General features: G+C 37.4%; 1 protein-coding gene across 47 annotated transcripts in view; it reads right to left on the bottom strand.

Annotated features, from left to right (window-relative positions):
• Positions 1-23,751, bottom strand: part of BMPR1B (bone morphogenetic protein receptor type 1B) — a 522,369-nt gene that overhangs the window by 222,077 nt on the left and 276,541 nt on the right. For 3 of the 47 annotated variants that reach the window (XM_086406604.1, XM_086406600.1, XM_086406606.1), the window contains exon 3: positions 8,191-8,439. The exons of the other annotated variants lie outside the window; for them this stretch is intronic. The gene's annotated coding sequence lies outside the window, so the exon portion shown is untranslated. The remainder of the gene's footprint in view (positions 1-8,190; positions 8,440-23,751) is intronic. 47 annotated transcript variants of the gene reach the window in all.

Genomic DNA, 23,751 nt, shown 5'->3' with positions numbered 1-23,751 from the left:
TGACATGGCTATGGCTATACAACAAGACATACAAACCATCTTCCAAAAGAGAAATTTTAAAGTAATTTTAGAGATACATGAATATAAAATAGTTTCTACTTTATACCTCTGTAGCATTTTAATGAGTCTCATGAAATTACAAATTAAAGAAAAATTCTAAACATCAAAAGTACAAAAGATAACTATTAAAATTATTTAAATGCTCTTGAGATAAAAACAGAGCAGATGCCAAACATTGAAAAAGGCCTATTCTAGTTTAGGGCAAATGTGCCACTAAGTACTTGTTTAATCTTAAACAATTCGTTTAACAGCACTCAATTTCAGTTTCCTTTACTTTAAAAATTAAAACCACGAGAAATGACAGTATATAAAGTTCCATTTTCCCACATTAGTATTTTTCAACCAATAGGCATCAGGTATGGGAGGACCAAGGAGAAGGCAATGGCAACCCACTCCAGTGCTCTTGCCTGGAAAATCCCATGGACGGAGGAGGCTGGTGGGCTGCAGTCCATGGGGTGGCACAGAGTCGGACACGACTGAAGCGACTTAGCAGCATGGGGGGACCAAGCCTCTAAATGATGATGGCTCAACCGTACTTGTCCATGCAGGGCACTGTCCTATACACTGAATGCATTAATTCATTTAACATTTAAGCAAACCTATCTGTTACATACTATTATTATTGCCCTCATTTAGAGGTAAAGACAATAAATGAATTCATTTAACACTTAAACAAACCTATGTGTTAAGTACTATTTGTATTATCCTCATTTAAAGGTAAAGATAAGTAGGAAAGAAGAGTAAACATTTACATCCATGCCAGCTGATTCTGGAGAAGGCAATGGCTCCCCACTCCAGTACTCTTGCCTGGAAAATCCCATGGATGGAGGAGCCTGGTAGGCTGCAGTCCATGGTGTCTCGAAGAGTCAGACACGACTGCGCGACTTCACTTTGACTTTTCACTTTCATGCATTGGAGAAGGAAATGGCAACCCACTCCAGTGTTCTTGCCTAGAGAATCCCAAGGACGGGGGAGCCTGGTGGGCTGCCGTCTATGGGGTCTCACAGAGTCGGACACGATTGAAGCAACTTAGCAGCAGCTGATTCTAGGACCAGTTTTTTTCATGACCATACTTGGTTATTCAGTCACTAAGCCGTGTCCTGACCGCATTATACTGCGATATTCTTAGGAATGAAGAGGTTTGGCTGTTTTAATTTTCTAATAATAAGGAAAAATAAAAATTTAAGAGTGGAAGGTTTGCTGACTGAAGATACTACAGTGCTTTAGATCACAGCAGCTCTACAATAGACTACAATATGCAAAGAAAGTATTAGATAATCCCTGCTGCTAAGTCGTTTCAGTCGTGTCCGACTCTGTGCGATCCCATAGACAGCAGCCCACCAGGCTCCCCCGTCCCTGGGATTCTCCAGGCAAGAACACTGGAGTGGGTTGCCATTTCCTTCTCCAACGCATGAAAGTGAAAAGTGAAAGTGAAGTCGCTCAGTCATGTCCAACTCTTAGTGACCCCATGGACTGCAGCCCACCAGGCTCCTCCATCCATGGGATTTTCCAGGCAAGAGTACAGGGGTGGGATGCCTTCTCTGTGATAATCCCTAGAGCTCCTAATTAGTTTTATTTCATCCACAAAACGCAAACATGTTCTCAATATTACAAATAAGACCATATCATATGGACACACTATCCTATGCCTGTAACTCTTAGGCAAAAATTCTTAACATCTGCTTATATCTGGAGTTGTACTCTGAAGCTAGAATTCAGTCCAATAATGGTATGCCATAAAGTGACAGCAACAATTAAATTTGATATTAGCTATAAGATGACATTTAAACATGGTATTTGTTGCATATAACTACAGCTTGAAAATGAAATGTTTCAAACATGATTATTTATAAGTGAAGGCAAACCCTACTTATTAGCATGAAAACAGTTTTAATTTACTACCTATTGAGACTTGCTTATTTGGTTGGTTAACAATAAGTAAGCAAAGAATAGTTTAATCTCAGTGGCGTGAAACATAAATATTCATAAATTCTAAAGCTTAATGTCTTGACAAGAGTGTGAGATAATCACAAAATTTCCTACATGTTCCCAGTCATTTATGGTCATTAATCAGTTAACTTTACAGATAGAAAAGACCTTACATATTTTTTTTTTACTAAAGTGGTAAAATACAGAGTCTATTCCTCTATTTTAATAGGCCTCAATAGCTCTAAAATCTCTGAGAATTCAAACTCTTTCCTTGCATCTTCATGCAGCCATGAAAATAAAATTATTCTGATACCATTTAAATTCTTTCCTGCCACAACATAAATACACATGCCAAAGTATGCAAGATTAAAAGAAAAATCCATTTATCAGCACCAGTGCTACATAAAAACCAATCCTAGTCCTCCCACTTTTTCTCCTTCTGAAGCAACAATGACAGGCAGGTAGACCTCAAATTAGACTTGCTTGTCTGGCTTCTAGTCCCTCGCCTGTATCTAAGCACTCTGTAATCAGAGAACTCCTTTCACAGTAAATAGCCCCTATACAAGGTAAGTGTGGAAACAGCTTCTAAATCATTTGAAACATTTTCGGCACAGCTGGCAGAACACCTGTTAATATTTGAAAGTAGATGAGTGATGTTTGAAACACAAAACAATAGAAACTAAAGGACTGTTCACACAACTTTCACTGCACACTTTTCAGACAACTTTAAATATACTCAAGGACTTTGGTGAAAAAGCAACAAATTACAGTTAGGTTACCATTTTCATATTCTTCTTGAAAACAGAGATCAACCCACTGAAACTAAGCTCCCCAAAATGAATTGTTACTAGGTCAACAATCTCACAGATGTGAGAAAGTCCTATAAAATGCTACTTTTTCTCTTTTTTCAATTTCTTTATATTGCCTATACCATCTGCTAACTCTCACTTTAATTTTTAACCTTTTTAAATATCTAAATATATTTTACAGCTAAAAACGGAAAATATCTAGAAAGGAAGTATTACCTTTACTATTTTGAACTGCTAAATGATTACTCAAAGTTTGTAACCAGCACTTTTTAGTTTTTTTTAGCACCTGTAGGAGAACCCGGATGCACATTTCACAACTAAAATGTAGAAGGTATATAAATAAAGAACCTAGTTGAACTTTGAAAGACTTTTCACCAAAACAAACAAAAAATGGCTTCAATCATTAACATTTAAATATTCAAATGAAGTATCTGACTTTTTACCAATGAGAACTCATTTCCAACCAATCAATAAGCATTTATTGATTCCTTATAATATACCTACTACCATGTACCTCAAAATTCAGATCAACTTTTCTGCATGGAGTTGGAAAAAACAGAAGCAGAGAAATAAATTTTTAAAATCTGTGCTAAAATTCAGTCATTTGAGGATAAAAGCCTTGGAGAGGATTGTGAAAGTGAGAATAAATTTTAGGGGTTACCTCTGGAGACCAACAGAGGACAGAGTAACAGAGCTTGGTAATACTTTCAATTCAAGGTAAAGGAGAGGAACAAGTTTGGTGCAATTACGTCAGTCTCAGTGCATAGCTAACAATATGGTAGAGAAATGCTGAAATGAGTGATAATCTAAGCTGATTAGCAATCCAGTGGCCCCACAGTAAATCAGCCTATAGATATTGTACAATTGAGTAAATACTATTTCTTCCCAAGTTCAACAACTGTGACAAAGACAAAAAAAAAATCTTTAAGAACTTAAAACTGGCAAAACTACAGAAATTTTTATCACCAGGAATTATGACACGTTGAAAATATCATAAGCAATGTTGCAGAAGCCTGAATTTATAAGAAGTCAGGTGGAAAAATTAACCAGACCCAGTGTCCCATTGTATCTTGAACAATTCCTGCTTTGTTAGTTCATAAATGTTTGATTTTTACGTCACCATAATGATAACACCCACATGCATTAGTATTGCTGGTTTAGTTCCTAGAGACACACAAAAAAAGGGTGAGTAGTATTAATTTGTAATAGTATATAATTCAAAACAAACAACTCATATTAAAGCACTGACCACACCAACTAACTAGAATACTGTTGAAATTCTCCAGGTCCTTTCACAACTGCTGCATTCTTTCAACTGTGGCAAATGTATCCTAAAGTGGTTTTGGCTTTAAAATGTGTTAAACCAAAACAAGATACTTTCCTAATTAATATCTGGAAAGTTATATCAAACTATGAAAATCAGGAAATATAACCACTAAATCTAAAAACTGGAAAATAACAAATGAGGTTTTTCACCTCATATATACCGAAGTGTGTTAGCAACATGCCACCTGTACTGATGGTTTCCATCAAGAAATTAAGAGAAAATAAGAAAGCTGTGACGAGATAGCAAATGTTAGTTATCAGTTTGCTTTGGATCTGACTTTAATGAATAAAGCTTATGAAATTTACAAACTTGAGAAAGTCAGGAAACTCATACTACCTTAATCCAGGAAAACTTTGCAAATGTGCAAGTACAGTGGACCCTCAGGCTGACTTTCAAACTGATATTTAAATTTTCATGACAACCTAATAACATCACAGACCACCAGCCTATCCAGAACTATCACCTCTATGTTGAAGAGTTTAGTTATTACCCTGATAGTGTTGGTTACTCCCTAATTATGAGAACCATAAAAATTATTCTAGAGGAAAGGAGAAGTGAGGGAAAAGCTCAAGTTTGCAGTGATAGTTCTTTGTGACTCACATACACAATTCTCAGTCTATCACTTTAAGCATCTGGTTCCATCACCAATTTCCGTAATCCTTTGCTGAAAGTCGGTGATACTCAATTTAGGATGTCAGAGTCCTAAGAAATTTTATTCATCAAATGGTAAAGGGAACACAGTAACTAAAAGCTGAGTTTATGGAATCAGGTCTGGAGTCCTGGGTAAAGCTTAAAAACTTCTCTTTGCCCTGCTTTCCGTCCACAGAGGGCAGAGGTAGAAAAGAAAGTTAAAGTGACAGTCGCTTGGTGGGGACCAACTCTTCGCAACCCCATGGACCACAGCCCACCAGGCTCCTCTGTCCATGGAAATCTCCACGCAAGAATACTGGAGTGGGTTGCATTCCCTTCTCCATGGGACCTTCCCAACCCAGGGATTGAACCTGGGTCTCTTGCATTGCAGGTGGATTCATTACCATCTGAGCCACCAGGGAAGCCCCATGCTTTACAGAGGGTTTGGCATATGGCAAATGTAGCTATTATTGTAGTTTGTCTTTTGGTGCCTAAGAATCCACAGCATATTATCTCCCTATGTTTGAAAAGCTATCAATTCAACATAGTGAAGTGAAGTTGCTCAGTTGTGTCTGACTCTTTGCGACCCCATGGACTGTAGCCTACCAGGCTCTTCTGCCCATGGGATTTTCCAGGCAATAGTACTGAAGTGGATTGCCATTTCCTTCTCCAGGGGATCTTTCCCACCAAGGCTTGAACCCAGGTCTCCCGCATTGTAGGCAGACGCTTTACCGTCTGAGCCACCAGGGAAGTAACATTCAACATACTCTAATCCTAAATTCCGAAGACCAAATAGAAACTTTTAAAAACCTAAGTGATTCTGGACTGGAATGGATATAAGTATTTCTTCATGTTTATCCCACTGTGTTGTGCTGCACTTAGTCACTCAGTTGTGTCCAACTCTTTGCAACCCTGTGGACTGTAGCCCGCCAGGCTCCTCTGTCTACGGGGATTCTCCAGGCAAGAATCCTGAAGTGGGTTGTCATGCCCTCCTCCAGGAGATCTTCCCAATTCAGGGATGGAAACCAGGTCTCCTGCACTGCAGGCATATTCTCTACCATCTGAGCTACCAGGAGGCCCTTATCCCACTAGATGACTACAACTAAAAATTCTGAACATCATCTAAAAAGGCACATAAGAAGACTATGAAAAGTACAGCGGAGATGACTAACTAGGGACCTTTGGCCCCAAACGGAAGAATACAGCTTTGAGTTTCCTAAATTTCTTTGACTCACATATCCTAGACTAAGGCAGCATTATCTTCAATGCACTCAGGGAACCAATATACGAGTGAGAAATGTATAGTCACAGTTTGTGGCTATAGATTTCAGCCTTTATGGGACTACTTAACCTACTTAATTAGTTGCTCAGTCTGTGAACCTTCTGCACATTCCCACTGAACGTATTCCCTTTTCTAACTGCCCAGAAAGATGATGAGATGGTCTCTCTTCCATCAAACAGTCATGCCTGACTCAATTTAAACACCTGAAAACTAATGAATTTGGCTTATTTTTGCTCTCTGGTTTTCATTTTCCCCATACAGGTGGAGTGTGTTCTAGCCCTAACCCCTTTGTTCCCAGGAAATCCTGTTCACAAATATTGTTTAAAACCCAACCAAAGGGAGGTTTTACATTATTGTCATTATGAGATAATTCTGTCAGTTATTGCATTTCCTACCTGGGCATCTGGATTTAGGACTTCATTCAGCCCAGATTTTGCTTCATATGGATTAATCTCTTTCTAATGCATATACAGCATCCATGTCAACTTTCATTTCTTGTTCTAATTTCCCCTATTTGATTTTTGGCCCTTTACAAAATAAAAATATTAAACATTTGCCTTTATAGTAAATGTACACAAACTATCTAAGACTTACTAAAAATAAGCTAGAAAAAACATGCATAGGACTCAATCAAATAACAACTTTGCTCACGCCTCAGACCATGTTCCAATCTCAGCTCCCTCACTATCCCATGAAACCTTTATCTAGTCCAAGAAGCTTAACTCATAACTTAAATTTGACCTTTGCCCTTCCTCCAAACCACCATGTGCATATACATGTATGTGTATGCTATACTTTTAAGATAAAAATAATCCATTTGTATACTATGCTTTAGCTTGTTTTTCCTAATTATTTCATGTGTTTAAGTCTTGTCCACCAAACGAAATCACAAGCTTACTGAACACAGGAACTAATCAATCATATTATTAACATTTTTCCTTCACTATAAACAGCATGGTGGTACAACACAAAGCAGTCATCGATTTATTCATTCAACGCATGACAGTGAATCACTGCTAGTTAATGTGTTGAGGGCTGGGGATAAAGAGGAAAACAGAAGGCAGTATCTGTCCATAAAAGGTTTACTAAATACTGAGAGAGCCATGAAAACTTTTATATTGAGATTCAAATCAGAGATAGTCACAGCATTATGGGATGACAGATGGGAAGTTCCTAACTCTGCCAGGGAAAGAATCATAGACAAATCTTCCCTTTAAATAGAATCATGAAGATAAGTAAAAATGTGCCAAGAAAATAAGGAGTGCGAATGACGTTCAACTCAGAGGAAACAGCAAGTGCAAAGGAACAGAATCGTGAATGAATGAGCAAGCAGATAAACTGATGAACCATAAAAGATTCATAGGCTTTAAGTATAGGATTGGAAAAAGTAGTGCCAAGTGATGAGGACATATAAGGATCTGAGGAAGTTAAAGGGCCCTATATGTTACAGAATGTAATCCTGGAAGCATTGGAGGTCATGAAGAGAGAATGGTCAGTATTCCTTCTGCTGATGAAACGGTAGAGAATTTGGAATGGGATAAAGTAGATGGATCTGAGAAGTTATTTTAAAATATAACTGAGAAACAATGAGTATTTGAAATAAGGGATGAAGCAAATGGAATGACAATAAATGAAAGTAATATAATATGAATTATCATGAAACAATAACTGTATGAGAAGAGGGGAAGCCAAGAAAAGGTTCTGTGCAGCACTGACATTTAACATGAATCTTTACTGAAAGTCGAATCCATTCTCAGTTTGTGAATAAATATTTCTTCTATCTTGAAAACTTCAGTTTTCAGTGTATAAACAAGAAGAAACAGGTCAAGATTAGCATTGTAAAGCCTAAACTGGAAACCATGTTTATCTATCTACTGATCTTGGAATGTCTTTCAAACACTAAGTCTTCAGAGATAACAGAATTCCATCTCCCCCACCGAACCACCCCCAACCTGTCAAAGTGAAGGCATAGCAAACATACCTGTTCATCAGGTTTTCTTTTGAAATGGGTACAAATAAAAGCAAGGCAGTAAATAGAGTCTATGTTGCTTTTTCTGTCCGGCCTCTACACAACTTGACTTCTTGCCTTCACTAGCCCCTACCTTTGCCCCCTACCCCAGATTTCAGATTACTGCTTTAACACCTTAACTAACCTCTCTGTGACTTGGTTAGACATATGGCAAACTGCCCGTGCATAACTTGCCACACAAAGTCATTTTAAGGCTTCTTCCTTAAAATCAATGATTTAGTTACTATGAGATGAACTATCATGGCAAATCTGACTTGCTTTAGATACGAATCAGATAAACAAGCTGCTGATAACCAAAGTGTAGGACGTTCTTGATGATTTATGCACAGTACATCCACTTCAGGTTCATTCACGCTCTTGAGCACGCTGAAACCTAGTAAATAAATAAATAATTCAATGTGATGTTCACGCTACATTTCAACAATGCCAACAACAACATGCATATGAAATCTAAAACTTTCACTCTACTACTGGAGGCAACATTACTTTAGAAAGGTAAAAGCATTTGCCTCTCAAATCATAGGCCAGTATCTATCTATTTCGTTCATCCTCATAGCCTGTGAGTATCTGCTCTATCCATGTGCTATGCCTACACTGAAAAGTATATGAAATCTTGCATCTTCCTGGTAAATGACTGCCAGTAACTGAAAGAGAACAGCACCTACCCACAAGCTACCATCTCATGGTTAAGTTCTCAGCTCTAGTACCTCCTCCCTGAGAGCTCTTTTAATACTCTGGCTAAAATAGCCCCTCACACATATTCCAGTCATGGCTCTATCCTTTCAGCTTGTTTTGCTGTGTACGTAACAAATAGCCTTGTTGTGAGTTACACTGTTACTCTTAGTACTTACTTTGTGTGTGACTACTGCTATGGACTGTAAGCCTCTGCAGAGCCAGAAGCATCAGTCTTGTTCACTGCTTTAGCAGCAGTGTCTAGAATAGTGTCTGCCATGTGTTCAACAAACATTTGGTGGCCTGATGAGTCCTTCCAAATCCACAAACCACCAAAATATTAAAACCCCGCTCTAAATAAAATCTTAACAGAAAAGGGCTTACTTGGTACCTCTGTGAGTTCACAAGACCCAGAGAGATGCATAACCAGACATTTTTGCTGTTTAGTCACTAAATCATATCCGACTTTATGTGACCCCATGGACTGGGGTCACATGAGCCCATGTCAAGCTCCTCTGTCCACGGAAGTAGAGTAGGTTGCCTACTAGAGTAGGTTGCCATTTCCTACTCCAGGGGATCTTCCCAACCCAGGGATCGAACCCATATCTCCATCATTGTAGGCAGATTCTTTACCATGAGCCACCTGAGGAGCCTCCAACCAGACACTGACAGGCTAATATAAACAGATTATTTTTCATTTCAGCTTCTATCCAGTGTGGACAATAAGAATTCAGTGGCAGTCAAATGTTACCTGCCCTTTGAATAATAAATAGTCAAATTATCTCTAAAATGAAGAAGGGAGAAAAGGAATACAAGGGAAAATAAAAGTAATCTTCTCACTGATAGAAGCATAAATAGCACAGTCAGGAATTAAAACACAAACACTTTTTTTAAATGTTATTCAAGCTTCGGGTTCCTATTTTTTTTCTGAGTGACTGTGGTTCTTATCTGAGCACACTACATTGCAATAGATAAAACAGAAAATGTGGTCTATATAATTTGCTCCTCTGGAGGTCAGCAGCATGTTTGGATCAAGTAATGTGAGGGCTCTGCTTAATACCATCATAAAATGTAAAAGAAGAAAACTGAGATAAGGTACACAGAATCTTGCAATATCTTACTTCCAAAACGTGATGGATGAAAGCTCCATTTTCAAAATCTGTTTTCTAAAAGAACCCAGTATTAATTGCATGTTGATGTATAAAGCACACAAAAGTTGCATTTTTCTCTACTTTGGATCCCAAACTCTTAGTTCTGGAAGTGTAGCCCATTGTACGTAATTCCCAGGTCAGAGGTGCAGTAGACAAATTAATTAGTCTATTAAGTCTCAGTCGTATCCTGGCACTGATGTTTAGGTTAGCACCTTTAGCAACAAGTTTCTAATGCTTAACTATGCTGCCATTTGTTCCTGAGAGAAATTAGGAATGAAGGGGGCAAAAAAAAAAAACAAAAAAAACATAGCTGGGAAAAGTTCCCACTGACCTAAAGGCAGAAGCATGTATGTGAGTCAGGGGTAGACTGATGTATTCATAAAAAGGAGAAAAACTCCAGTTGATTAGCTCTTGCTATTTTAAGTGATTAGGAGAAAAATAAATAGCTCCATATCGAAGTGGAATTTAAACAGCACTTAACACTCTACGAAATCAACCTAAAAAAGATGATAATTTGCTATGACTTAGCACTAAAGAGAAACCAGTGATTTTATATGACAAATCTCTGAAGCATTTCATGGGAAGATTAAATACTTGACTAAATATTTGTGGATGCTACAGATGACAGAAATGAACCAAATCATATATTTGAAAAAAATAGACCTGAGTCACAAAACACACACATGGGGAGAGGGAGAGGACAGGAGGGAGAGAAAATTATCAGTTATCTTTCATCTTACAGCCATTCGCTACTGCAAGGTGTATCGAAAAGAAAAAAAAATGTCAGACATAGTTCAAACTTCAGCAGTAAAAGCAAAATTTGTTGATTATCATAGAGCACAATAAAATACCTTTACACTGTGTAGGAATTTTCTTTTCTCTTAAATTTTTCCTCTTTTATTCAATGGGGTTATGGTGCAGTGGAGTGTTTTCACAGCATCAACGATCCAGATGTGTGTAAGATATGAGGCTCTAAAAGTTGTATGCAATAAGAATTGGGTGCCGAGACTGTCTCAGGTATTTGCGAACAGTAATGAGAAATGACACAGTTTACAACGACACTGTCCTAACAAATGTCTGTTACCTATTGAGCAATAGCACTATCTTAGAACCGGGATACATCTACACTAAAATGATGGTGATGACTAGACCATTTAAAATCCATCCAGAATGCTGATTACTGAAAAGTCAGTCAGAGTAACTATGTCTTACATTTTCTAAACGTCTTATTATTTGGGCTCTATGAAAGCTTAGGTTCATCTAATTCTCCCCAGTTACAGTGCTATTAAATCAAGGATTATTAAAATCTATAGTTACATCTCTTTTCTTCAGGAAGTAATCAGATATATTCAAATAGAAAAGAGTTCTAGAGGTAAAAAAAAAATGTTTATATTTATAATAGCAAAAAGCTAAAACAATGTAATGTCCAAGGGTAAGATACTGAAATAAATGGTGATATGATGGAATATTAAGAAGTCATTGACTATCATGCTTTTGAGGTAAATTTAATGGCACAAAAAAATTCCTAGATTACAGCAGGCACATATTGAAAAACTGTTAAAGGAAATAAAAATGCAGTGTACAAAACCTATACAAAAACTACATGCATAATTTGACTCCAATTTTAATACATATGCACAGGCATACAAAAAAGAGAAAATAAGACATACCAACATGTTCCCAGAGGTTATCTTTTAGTAGAACTAAACACAATTCTAATTACAAACATATATTGCTTTTATAATTAGAAATGAAGATATAGTAGCCACAACGATTTTTTGCACCAAGTAGAGTTGACCACAGTTGAAGATCATGTTCCTTGTATAAGTCATCAGTACAACAAGGCGAGGGAGATCATTAAGTGATATCTTCTCAACCACTTCCTAGGACCCCAACTCCAAGTCCACAAACAAACTCCAGTAATATCTTTGTTCCAGATATGATTAATCCCTGTTCTTAAACTATTTCATCTTAATATGTGTATGAATCAAAAGTCTACTTATCTTTGAGATGTATTGTAGAAATGCACAGTATTTATCTACGGTCTTGGAATTTCTTCTCTGAGGCCAAAAAGGAGAATATGTGTGTGTGTGTGTGTGTGTGTGTGTGTGCATTTGACAAGCTCATCTCTTTATGACAAACTACACTAAACCTGCCTCAGATATGTAAATGAATATTTTTACAAGTGCTGCTGAAAAGAATCCTATCCTTCAAATTGACAGTTTCCCAAAAAAAGGGTCATTTTATTTTTTTTCATTTTTTTTTTTACAATATTGTATTGGTTTTGCCATAAAAGTAAGTTTTAAATAGCACTTTGAATCAACTCTGCCAACTTTTTTAAGTGTTTAAAAAGATGCAGTTACTCCCTAGATTCTGCTTAAGATATAAAATTATTTTATGGGCAAAGTCCATTCCAACATATCTCTTATTGACACATTTTTATACCATCATCTATGTCACCTCTAAGCATCTCCTTGTAAGTTTTATTTTCATCCTTATGAAATTAAAGCAAACTGCACTCCTTTGTGCTCTGTGTCTGTGGTTACTATGGTAGTGACCTGAATTGTGCACCCAGGATAACCCTATTTGGGGCAAGGGAGAGAAACAAGAGACCAAAAGAATGGAGGACTACATTCGGGTAGTGGTCAGCACCTTTAAACAATTACTTTTCCCTTGAAACTGCCTTTGGCCAAAACCTATAAAACTATGACCTGACCCTTCAGCTTCCTGGCATAAAGTACTTAGCCTTATGATGTGAACACCACGGAACTGGCAAGATCAGCAAACCTTTCCCTTGCTCTTTAGAAGCATTAAATTTTAAATCTCCCATCCTCAAAATTTCCACCTCCAGCTCCTCCTAAATCTAGTCAGGCCCTGGTTCACAGGTTCTAAAGACCAGACGATGGAAATGCCACGTGGTGACTGAAAGCCTTTGATGGAAAACAGATGAGATAGGACACATCGCCCAGCACTTTAAAGTCTACAGCTCTCCTTCACTGTCTTCCAGGATCTCACAGAAGGTGACACATGCAAAAATTTTGTACTTTTTCCACCTTCATAGGTTATCTCAATTGTTAAAAGGGGATTTCCTTGAATATTTGCATCAAGTGAATCAATGGTTTGAGGTATTTTTGAAGTTTTCCTCTCCTTAAACAATATCCTTTACAAAGAAAGGCCAGCAGATAATAGAAAAGCAGCAAATATGATTGGAGAGTGGAAGATGCGTGAGGGGTACAGAACTTCACCAGTCAGTCCACCTACTCCTCAGTTTCCCCACAGGGCTCCTCACACACCCCTCAGAAAGCTAGAGTCCTGAGGGACACAATTTGAAAACCAGTTAAGCAGATCCTGCCCTTGCAATCACCAGGTTAATATTCACAATGTTGACTATTCCAAAAGTCCATGACACATATTACTTAAAACTTTAAAAATCAGAAGAGGTAACTTAAGTTTTTCAACAATATTTTACTCCATTGTTATGAAGAAAATTATGTTACAATGGCATTCGTAAATCTTAGAGATCATAAAAGTAACAGGCCCAAGTTCTTAAAAATGCATGATGTCCTTTTAAATTGCTTTAGAGGGAAAAAAAACACTGTTTCTTATAATTAGCTAATTAACTATAAAGCATAAAGTCATGTAAAATCTTGTTAGATAATAGAAATTATTGTAGTATGCCCGGAAAGGAAAAGAAAATTAAGCTATGATCTTCATAATTTCCTAACCAGGCAAATAAGATGTCTAGAAACTTAATACAACCTGCCTCACTTTTGTTGAGCCCTCATAAAACTGACAAAACAAAAGACAAAGTAAAGTTTTACAGAGTCAATAAAAATGTTTTGTAAAGTACTCTGAATACCTTAAGTGTTACAGTAAGACCTCATTTCAAAGAAACATGGTTGAATGCCATGAAAATTAGTTTAATTCTATTATATATCCTCAAGAGACAGTCCCTTGAGAGATTAGCATTTAATGACTTCCTACTTAAAAACATTATATTTAATAGCTCATACCACACTACATTGTAATTGTTTGTTGATGGCTTTTTAAAATTATTTGTACTTGTAAAACTCCTCACCACACAATGAGGTACTTGAGAACAGAATGTAGGTTTTATTGATCTTAGTGTGGTTAATCATTAATTCATTCAATGCTCATTGTATATCTATTAGTCATATATTAAATACTTACAGCAAGTATATATGGAAAAAAGCCAAAGGCTTTTTTCTATCAATATTAAAAGGAAAGTGTAAGAAAGAAAAAGAAAACAAATGATTGCAATACATTGTCTTAAACTGTCCCACAGGAACACAAGGAAGTGACAGAGGCCTCACCTGGAATATCAGGGAACAGGCCAGGCTACAGTGGGACAGATTCTGAAGACTACTGGGAGTTAACCACAGAACATGTGATGAAATACCAGGTTTGAATTTTTAAGCGCACCATATATCAAGACCCTCCTATGTCATACTGAGGATTTTGATACTTTATGCTAGGAAACCACTTAAGAATATGTTTTAGAAAAGTCACTTTGACTACAAAACGGATACCAGAATGGAAGAAACAAAACTGATTCTCCCTGAAAAGCAGGGAGACCAATGAAGAGATGGTTATGATGATTTAGGTGAGAAATGATAGAGTCCTCAACTAAGGCTGTAGTAATCAAAACAGAGAATGGTTCAGTTCAGTAGCTCAGTCGTGTCTGACTCTTTGCGACCCCATGACTCTTTGCACGCCAGGCTTCCCTGTCTATCACCAACTCCCGGAGCTTACTCAAACTCATGTTCATTGAGTCGGTGATGCCATCCAACCATCTCATCCTCTGTCGTCCCCTTCTCCTCCTGCCTTCAATCAATCCCAATATCAGGGTCTTTTCAAATGAGTCAGCTCTTCGCATGAGGTGGCCAAAGTATTGGAGTTTCAGATTCAGTAACAGTCCTTCCAATGAATAGGACTGATTTCCTTTAGGATGGACTGGTTAGATCTCCTTGATGTCCAATGGACTCTCAAGAGTCTTCTGAAATACCACCATTCAAAAGTATCAATTCTTTGGTGCTCAGTTTTCTTTATAGTTCACATGCATACATGACTACTGGTAAAACCATAGCCTTGACTAGACGGACCTTTGCTGGCAAAGTAATGTCTCTGCTTTTTAATATGCTGTCTAGGTTGGTCATAGGTTTTCTTCCAAGGAACAAGCGTCTTTTAATTTCATGATGATGATGATTTAGGTGAGAAATGATAGAGTTCTCAACTAAGGTTGTAGTAATCAAAACAGAGAATGGCAGACACCCATAAAAAGTATTAAAGAAACAGAACAGATCAGATCAGATCAGTCGCTCAGTCGTGTCCGACTCTTTGCGACCCCATGAATCACAGCACGCCAGGCCTCCCTGTCCATCACCAACTCCCGGAGTTCACCGAGACTCACGTCCATCGAGTCAGCGATGCCATCCAGCCATCTCATCTTCTGTCGTCCCCTTCTCCTCCTGCCCCCAATCCCTCCCGGCATCAGAGTCTTTTCCAATGAGTCAACTCTTTGCATGAGGTGGTCAAAGTACTGGAGTTTCAGCTTTAGCATCATTCCTTCCAAAGAAATCCCAGGGCTGATCTCCTTCAGAATGGACTGGTTGGATCTCCTTGTAGTCCAAGGGACTCTCAAGAGTCTTCTCCAACACCACACTTCAAAAGCATCAATTCTTCTGTGCTCAGCCTTCTTCATGGTCCAACTCTCACATCCATACATGACCACAGGAAAAACCATAGCCTTGACTAGATGGACCTTTGTTGGCAAAGTACTGTCTCTGCTTTTGAATATGCTATCTAGGTTAGTCATAACTTTCCTTCCAAGGAGTAAGCGTCTTTTAATTTCATGGCTGCAGTCACCATCTGCAGTGATTTTGGAGCCCAGAAAAATAAAGTCTGACACTGTTTCCACTGTTTCCCCATCTATTTCCCATGAAGTGATGGGACCGGATGCCATGACCTTCGTTTTCTGAATGTTGAGCTTTAAGCCAACTTTTTCACTCTCCACTTTCACTTTCATCAAGAGGCTTTTGAGTTCCTCTTCACTTTCTGCCATAAGGGTGGTGTCATCTGCATATCTGAGGTTATTGATATTTGTCCTGGCAAGCTTGATTCCAGCTTGTGCTTCTTCCAGCCCAGCGTTTCTCATGATGTACTCTGCATATAAGTTAAATAAGCAGGGTGACAATATACAGCCTTGACGAACTCCTTTTCCTATTTGGAACCAGTCTGTTGTTCCGTGTCCAGTTCTAACTGTTGCTTCCTGACCTGCATACACATTTCTCAAGAGGCAGGTCAGGTGGTCTGGTATTCCCATCTCTTTCAGAATTTTCCACAGTTTATTGTGAGCCACACAGTCAAAGGCTTTGGCATAGTCAATAAAGCAGAAATAGATGTTTTTCTGGAACTCTCTTGCTTTTTCCATGATCCAGCGGATGTTGGCAATTTGATCTCTGGTTCCTCTGCCTTTTCTAAAACCAGCTTGAACATCAGGAAGTTCACGGTTCACATATTGCTGAAGCCTGGCTTGGAGAATTTTAAGCATTACTAGTGTGTGAGATGAGTGCAGTTGTGTGGTAGTTTGAGCATTCTTTGGCATTGCCTCTCTTTGGGATTGGAATGAAAACTGACCTTTTCCAGTCCTGTGGCCACTGCTGAGTTTTCCAAATTTGCTGGCATATTGAGTGCGACACTTTCACAGCATCATCTTTCAGGATTTGGAACAGCTCAACTGGAATTCCATCACCTCCACTAGCTTTGTTCGTAGTGATGCTTTCTAAGGCCCACTTGACTTCACATTCCAGGATGTAAGCAGACAGCACATCTGGTGAGGCCAAAAACTGAAAATACCTTGGAAACCATTGGTTCACTAGAGGCAAATATTCAAGGAAATCACCTTGTTGACAACTGAGAAAATCCATTCCAAGGAGGATCTTTAGAAACTGTACAAGATGATTTGCTGTGTGTAGAAGAGATCTGTTCTGGGAACAGGAATATGAGTGCCATCAGCATTAATAATGGCAAATAAAGTCATGAAAGTGTGTACAGAGTGAACCAGGAGAGGGCCGGCAAAAAAAGCCTCAGATTAAACTCCTGGGAACAACAAAAAGGGAGGCAGAGTAAGTGAAGAAACATATAAAGGAAACAAAAGAAGCAGCACAGGTGGTGAAAAGTGAGTTAAAGAGTAAAGAGTTTTGAGAAGGGAACACCTAAGTGTCAAATGATCCTGTGATCACTCTTAGCCAAAGGACTAAAAGAGGCCAATAGATTTTGCAACAAGAGAGGTAACTTATGACCTTTGAAAAGATAGTTTCAGCAGTAAGAAAACAGTGGTGCAAAAGTTATTGTAGAACAAATACAATGTGGGAATAGAAAAAATTGCATAGCTCCTGGAACATATTAAGTGTTCCAACTGTTCCCAATTTACACTCCACTGCATGTCACCCTACCCAAGTTTTTAAAATATGCCACAATACCCCAAAGTGATACCAAACAAATGTTTAATGATGGCTTTGACTACAATTGAAATCTCACTGGGAAGTAAGAGAAGTGCTCTAGGACACTCCCTGTTATTTGAGAATCTCTTAACCCATTACCCAAGCCAAGTTTAATGTTATTCAGTCTAAGGAAGCTGAATTGTGAGGAGACATTGGCTTCTGCTGATTTTAAGTGCATGTGTTACGAAAACCATTCAATGAGTTGTGTCATAAGTCACTGTATTTTAATGAACCTTAAGGGAATAAATAAGATCACTTTATCCCTATCCAAAACATTTGGGAAATATAGGCATATGTCATATTATTGTACTTTATTGTGCTTCACAGTTCTTTGTTTTTAACAAATTGAATGTGGCAACCCTGCATTGAGTAAGTCTGGCGGTACCATTTCTCCATCAGCATTTGCTCACTTCATGCCTCTGTGTCATATTTTTGTAATTGTGGAAATAATTTGTTTGGCCAAAACATTTGTTTGGGTTTTTCCATAACATCTTACAGAAAAACCTGAATGAACATTTTGGACAACCCAATATTTCAAACTTTTTCATTATTGTATTCTTGTCATGATCTGTGATCAGTGATCTTTGATGTTACTATTCTAATTCTTTGGGGGCACCGTGAACCACACCCATATAAGATGGTAAACTTAATCAATGCCGTATGTGTTATGAACACTCCAGTCACTGGCCGTTCCCCCATCACTCTGTCTTTGCATCTCCCTACTCTCTCAGACACAACAGTATTGAAATCAGGCCACTTAGTAACCTTACAATGGCCTCTAGGTGTTTAAGTGAAAGAAAGAGTTTCAAGTCTCTCAGTTTAAATCAAAAGCTAAAAATGACTGGGCTTATTGAAGAAGGCATGGTGAAAGCCAACACAGGTGGAAAGTTAGACCTTTTGGGTCAAACAGCTAGGCTGTGAATGCAAGGAGTTCTTGTAGGAAACTGAAAGTGCTACTCCAGTGAACACATGAATAATAAGGAAACAAAACAGTCATTGCTCATAGACTAAAGTTTTAATGGCCTGGATAGAAGATCAAACCAGACACAACATTTTCTTAAGCCAAAACTCAATCCAGAGCAAGGCCCGAAATCTCTTCAAGTCTACAAATCCCAAGGTAAGAAAGCTGCAGAAGAAAAGTTTGAAGCTGGCAGAGGTTAGTTCATGAGGTTTAAGGAAAACACCCATCTTCATAACATAAAAATTCATGGTGAAGCAGCAGGTGCTGATACAGAAGGTGTAGCAAGCTATCCAGATCTAGCTAAGACACTTCAGGAAGGTGGCTACACAGAGCAACAGATTTTCAATATTAAGCAAAGAGTCTTCTACTGAAAGAAGATGCCATCAGTGACTTTGATGGCTAGAGGGAAGTCAATGTCTGGCTTCAAAGGACATACTGATTGTCATGGCAGGAGCTAGTGCTTTAAGCTGAAGCCAATGCTCACTTATTCCGAAGATCCCACCATCTGAAGAACTGTGTGTATGTGCTTAGTCGCTCAGTTGTGCCCGATTCTTTGTGACCCCACGGACTATAGGCCCGCTAGGCTCCTCTGTCCATGGGGATTCTCCATCCTCATGGATGAGGAGTTGCTTCTTAAGAATGAAAAAGAAAATAGTTTGAGATGAAATCTATTCCAGGTGTAGATGCTGTGAAGACTGTTGAAACAACTACAAAGGATTTAGAATACTTCATAAATTTAGTTGATAAAGCAGTGGCAGGGTTTGAGAGGACTGACTTCAATTCTTAAATAAGTTCTACTGAAGGTAAACCGCTTTCAAATAGCACTGCATTCTACAAAGAAACTATTCATGAAAGGAAGAGTCAATAAATGGGTAAATTTCATTGTAAAGACTCAGATGATAATCAACATATTTTTAACAATAGTATATTTTTTAATTAAGGTATATAACTTTTTTAGACATAATGCTATTGCATGCTTAACAAACTGCATGTATAGTGTAAACATAACTTTTATATGCACTGGGAAACCAAAAAATCAGGTGACTCGATTTATTGCAATATTCACTTTACCACAGTAATCTGGAGCTGAACCCACAATATCTTTAAAATATGCAAGTATATTAAGTGTAAAATATAAAATACAACCATAATATCAAACTAAATCATGCTATATGTTCTATACAACTTAAAGTTACCCAAATCCGTTGTTCAATTGATGATTAGTAAATATTAATGGCAGGACAGGAAGTACTCATTACGAGTTCACTTGTCTCCTTATATCACCCATTACACATTTCAAATGCGGTATAGGAGCTTTTAAGAATTAAAGAATTGCATATTATCATTCGTAAATAAAACTGATACATTAAAGTGCTTATAAAGACGTAAGTAGGTCAAATACAAAAGCTCAAAAAGCAAAACCAAGGACTCTACATTACAAATCTTCCTAAACATGTTTTACTATCTATGGCAAGACCAGAGTAGTGCCTGGCATAGACAAAATGGGTAGAGGAAGTTAGGTATATGGTGATTGATGGTATTTAAACTTATGGTGGTGATCACCATGTAATGTACACAGATGTTGAATTATAATTCTGTACACCTGAAACTTATACAACAAAGAAAGAAAAAAGTAGTCCTAGCCAGCTGTTTATTTCCATAGTGTCTGGCCAAACAATATTCTCCTTTTGTTTTACTGCAGAACATCTAGAAAAAAATTTAGCCCTTTCATTTCATTTGTATGACAACATAGCAAGAGGCGGACCCACCTAGTATTGCCACAGAAGAGTCAATCAGATGTTAGAGAGAGGTCTCAAATCTTTGAAATGTTTTTAGTTTACCAAGCTTAAAGTGTAATTGGGCTGTTTATAGCAGCACTCCTAACAACAGCCAAGACATGGAAGCAACCCACATGTCCATCGACAGGTGAATGGATAAAGAAGATATGGTATGTGACACATACAAGAGAATATTACTCAGCCATAAAAAAGAATGAAATAATGCCATTTGCAACAACATGGATAGACCTAGAGATTATCATACTAAAGGAGGTGAATCAGAGAAGGACAAATATCATATATCACTTATGTACGGAATCTAAAAAAATAATACAAATGAACGTATTTACAAAACAGAAATAGACTAAAGACACAGAAACAAACACGGCTAGCAAAGGGGAAGGGGGATGGGATATATTAGGAATTTGCACACAACTATATATAAAAGAGATAACCAACAAGGACCTACTGTATAGCACAGGGCATATACATATATACTCAGTATCTTGTAATAACCTATAATGGGAAAGAACCTGAAAAATAATATGAATCACATGGATGTACAACACAAACTCACACATTATAAACCAACTATACTTCAACAAATTAAAACAGATATTTTAAAAGTGTAATTGGTCTGCCATTGTGTACAAGTTTTGGCATATAACTCCAAATCTAAGAAACATATTAAAGAATTTCACACACAGAATAACTTGTAGAACTAATGTAAAAAAAAAAAAAAACACATGTATTTAGTCATCAAATCAAGCTTTTTCCTGTTATAGCTATGAAATAAAGCACATGTGAAGTCCCTTTTATCTAATTTCTATGTTTTCTCTTCACAAACAGCTCTTTTTTGACATCTCAATTTCCATTAATAAAATAACCAACATTCCAGAGACAGCCTCAAAACTTTGGGGTTATCCTTCACACCAGTCTCCCTCATCCTCTATACCCAAATATTTGCCAACCACAACAGATTCCACATACTCAATATGTCAGGAATTTGTCCCTTTCTTTCCATTGCTTTGGCCACCATGAAGTTCACCATTTTACCATCTGTGTAACTTCCAAAAGTGTTCCAGTTCTTCCTAAGCAGAACCCCAACTGCTCTGCACAAAGCTCTGTTCCAAGTGATTTTATTTTCAACCCTGAGTGGTTCCCCTCCACCAAAAAAATTAAGTGAATACCCCTTGGCATTTAAGATCCACTCAGTACATGGCAGTTTTCTTCATCCAGAACCTACTTAAGGCTTACTATCCTGAAACTTCATTTCTCCACCATTTCCTAGTCATAGTTCCCTACCTCTACTCATGGCATTTCTGCTCATTGAATGTCCCTTTCTCCCATATCCTCTTCCCAGAAAGGCTGCTTGATATTTCAGTGATGATCTCAAACACTGGCTAATTCATAATTTTATTTTTCCCCATCCACCTCTGACCATGCCCTCACAGAACACCTGTGTCTTGTATAGTTTCTAAATATGTCCTGAACATTGTTTATTTTTGCTTTTACATTATGCCATTAGTAATCCACTGGCTCCATGAGGGACAGGAAATGTGCCACAGCTATTTCTCATCTAGAGGCACCTAATGGTCTGATCATAGGAACACTGTCAGTATTTGCAGAACTTGGTTGAAAATGTAAATGCATTAATGCAGGTTTGGAAGCAAACCAACTCATCAAAGAGTGAATGAACTGGTCTGTCCACTAGCACGTTTACTGCCCCTTTCCTGGATGCTAAGACTGGGACTCGCACTGGTCACATGCAGTTTCATCCAAGTTCACCAATTATCGTCAGTGAAACTTAAGTTCTTTTGATGAATGGATTATATACCAAAAAACTTGAAGCAAAGAAAGTAAATACCAGGTTAATTTTAAGAGAGGAACTATCTTTTTCAAAGGAACTCCTATCATTCCACCACAAGGAAAAGTATCCTTTCATTAAGTGTCAAAATAAACATGCTTTAAATTAAACATTTTTTAAAAGCCAACACATAATTTGAGGTCATCTGTTTTCTAAACTTTATCTACTAGATTTCCACATTGTGAACACTAGGCAAAGGTACTCTTAACTATTTTTTTTTTAAACTACAAGAAGCAAATGTAGCTATTGCTCACATATGCACACAAAACTATAAATCAATATAACACTATAAGATTCAATGAAAATAGTGACAGCTCTAAAAAAAAAAAAAAAAAAAGGCAACCCAATGTATAGCCAAATAACTCATGAAACTCAGCATGTATTGCTGACTTTGGACATGATTGCCAAATTTAACAAGGTGTTCTTGAGAGAAACAAAATAAGACAGGTCCCTGGAGCATCCATTCAAAATGGCAGATGCATCTGAACTCCAGAGCAAACTCCTCTAGCCTAATGTTTTGGTTGGCCTGAAAGAAAAATAGTAAAATTTAAATATCTTTAATTTCAGTAATACTTTAAAATATAAGAAAACTCACTGCTAAGGTCAAGTTAGCAAGCATAACAGAAAAATGAGAGCAATATTAGGCCTAACTATGTTCAACTAATTTTTCCTTACAGATAAGACCAAGACAAATTTGGTACAAAGTCTGCAAAACCTGAAAAACACCTATTCAGAAGAAAAAGCATTAAAAGTCCTACAGTGCAATCTGGAGGAGGAATACACTTATTTCTCATGAATAGCATTTCACACATTTATTTATCATTTATTTATCGTTGAATTTATTTTTATCATTTATCGTTGAATCACACATATCAAAATTGTCGCTTTCAGCGTAAAAAAAAAAAAAAAAAAGACACAAATTAGTGCCTTGCAAGTAACAAAGTATCATTCACTAAATTCATATAAAGTGCTGATTGCTGCCTGTCATTGTTCAGTACATTTCAACAGAAGCCAATTCTCACCAACACTCCACCCACTACCAGTGAGCTTTAAAAATCCACTCAGTTTTTCACCTTATTGGAACAGATGGTTAAAGTCCTTATGAATATCCAAACGCCATTAAAATTCCCCTGGTACCATGTCCAAGCTTCAATGCACTTCTGTGCTTTCCCTTACATGTGAATTTCACCTGGACTTACAATATCTTTAAGACATCTGCTGTAAGTTGTTTTTCTAATAGTGGGTTAAAGTTTTGGGCTGATCTGTGACTACTCTCTAATAACTTTAACTACAGACAACAGTTAAGATATAGCTGGCTAAGGTTAGGCAGCCAGTCTCTTATTAGGGGAAAAAACACAGCAAAATTAAATGATTTATATAAGGACATACTGCTTATTTTTGGCATTATTACTTCCTTGCTTCCCTATAGTCACCTGTTGTTTCTTACAGATTAATGGAAATATCAATGGGAAAATAATTCTTCATCATTTTTATGCTCACCTATTTCTCTAAACTTGCATCTCTAAAAAATATTTATTTCTCGGGTAAAAATAGAGCTAATCATACATTGTGAAACTGACTAAAAATATATGATATTCATGCTGTTCTATGTGCGGTATTGAAGGAATCCACATTCCTAGAGTCTAGATTTCAGCAAGATAGATCTTTCTTAAACAGGAAAAGAGAAGTTGGCACATTTCTGATCTAACAGATTCAAGCTCCACTACTTGGAA

The sequence above is a fragment of the Bos grunniens genome, chromosome 6 (genome assembly GCF_055505025.1).
Source record: "Bos grunniens cultivar Pamir isolate PY7600 chromosome 6, Bosgru_T2T1.0, whole genome shotgun sequence".
NCBI lineage: Eukaryota > Metazoa > Chordata > Mammalia > Artiodactyla > Bovidae > Bos > Bos grunniens.
Note: the sequence above shows the minus strand (reverse complement) of the source record. Positions and strands in the feature narration are given on the sequence as shown.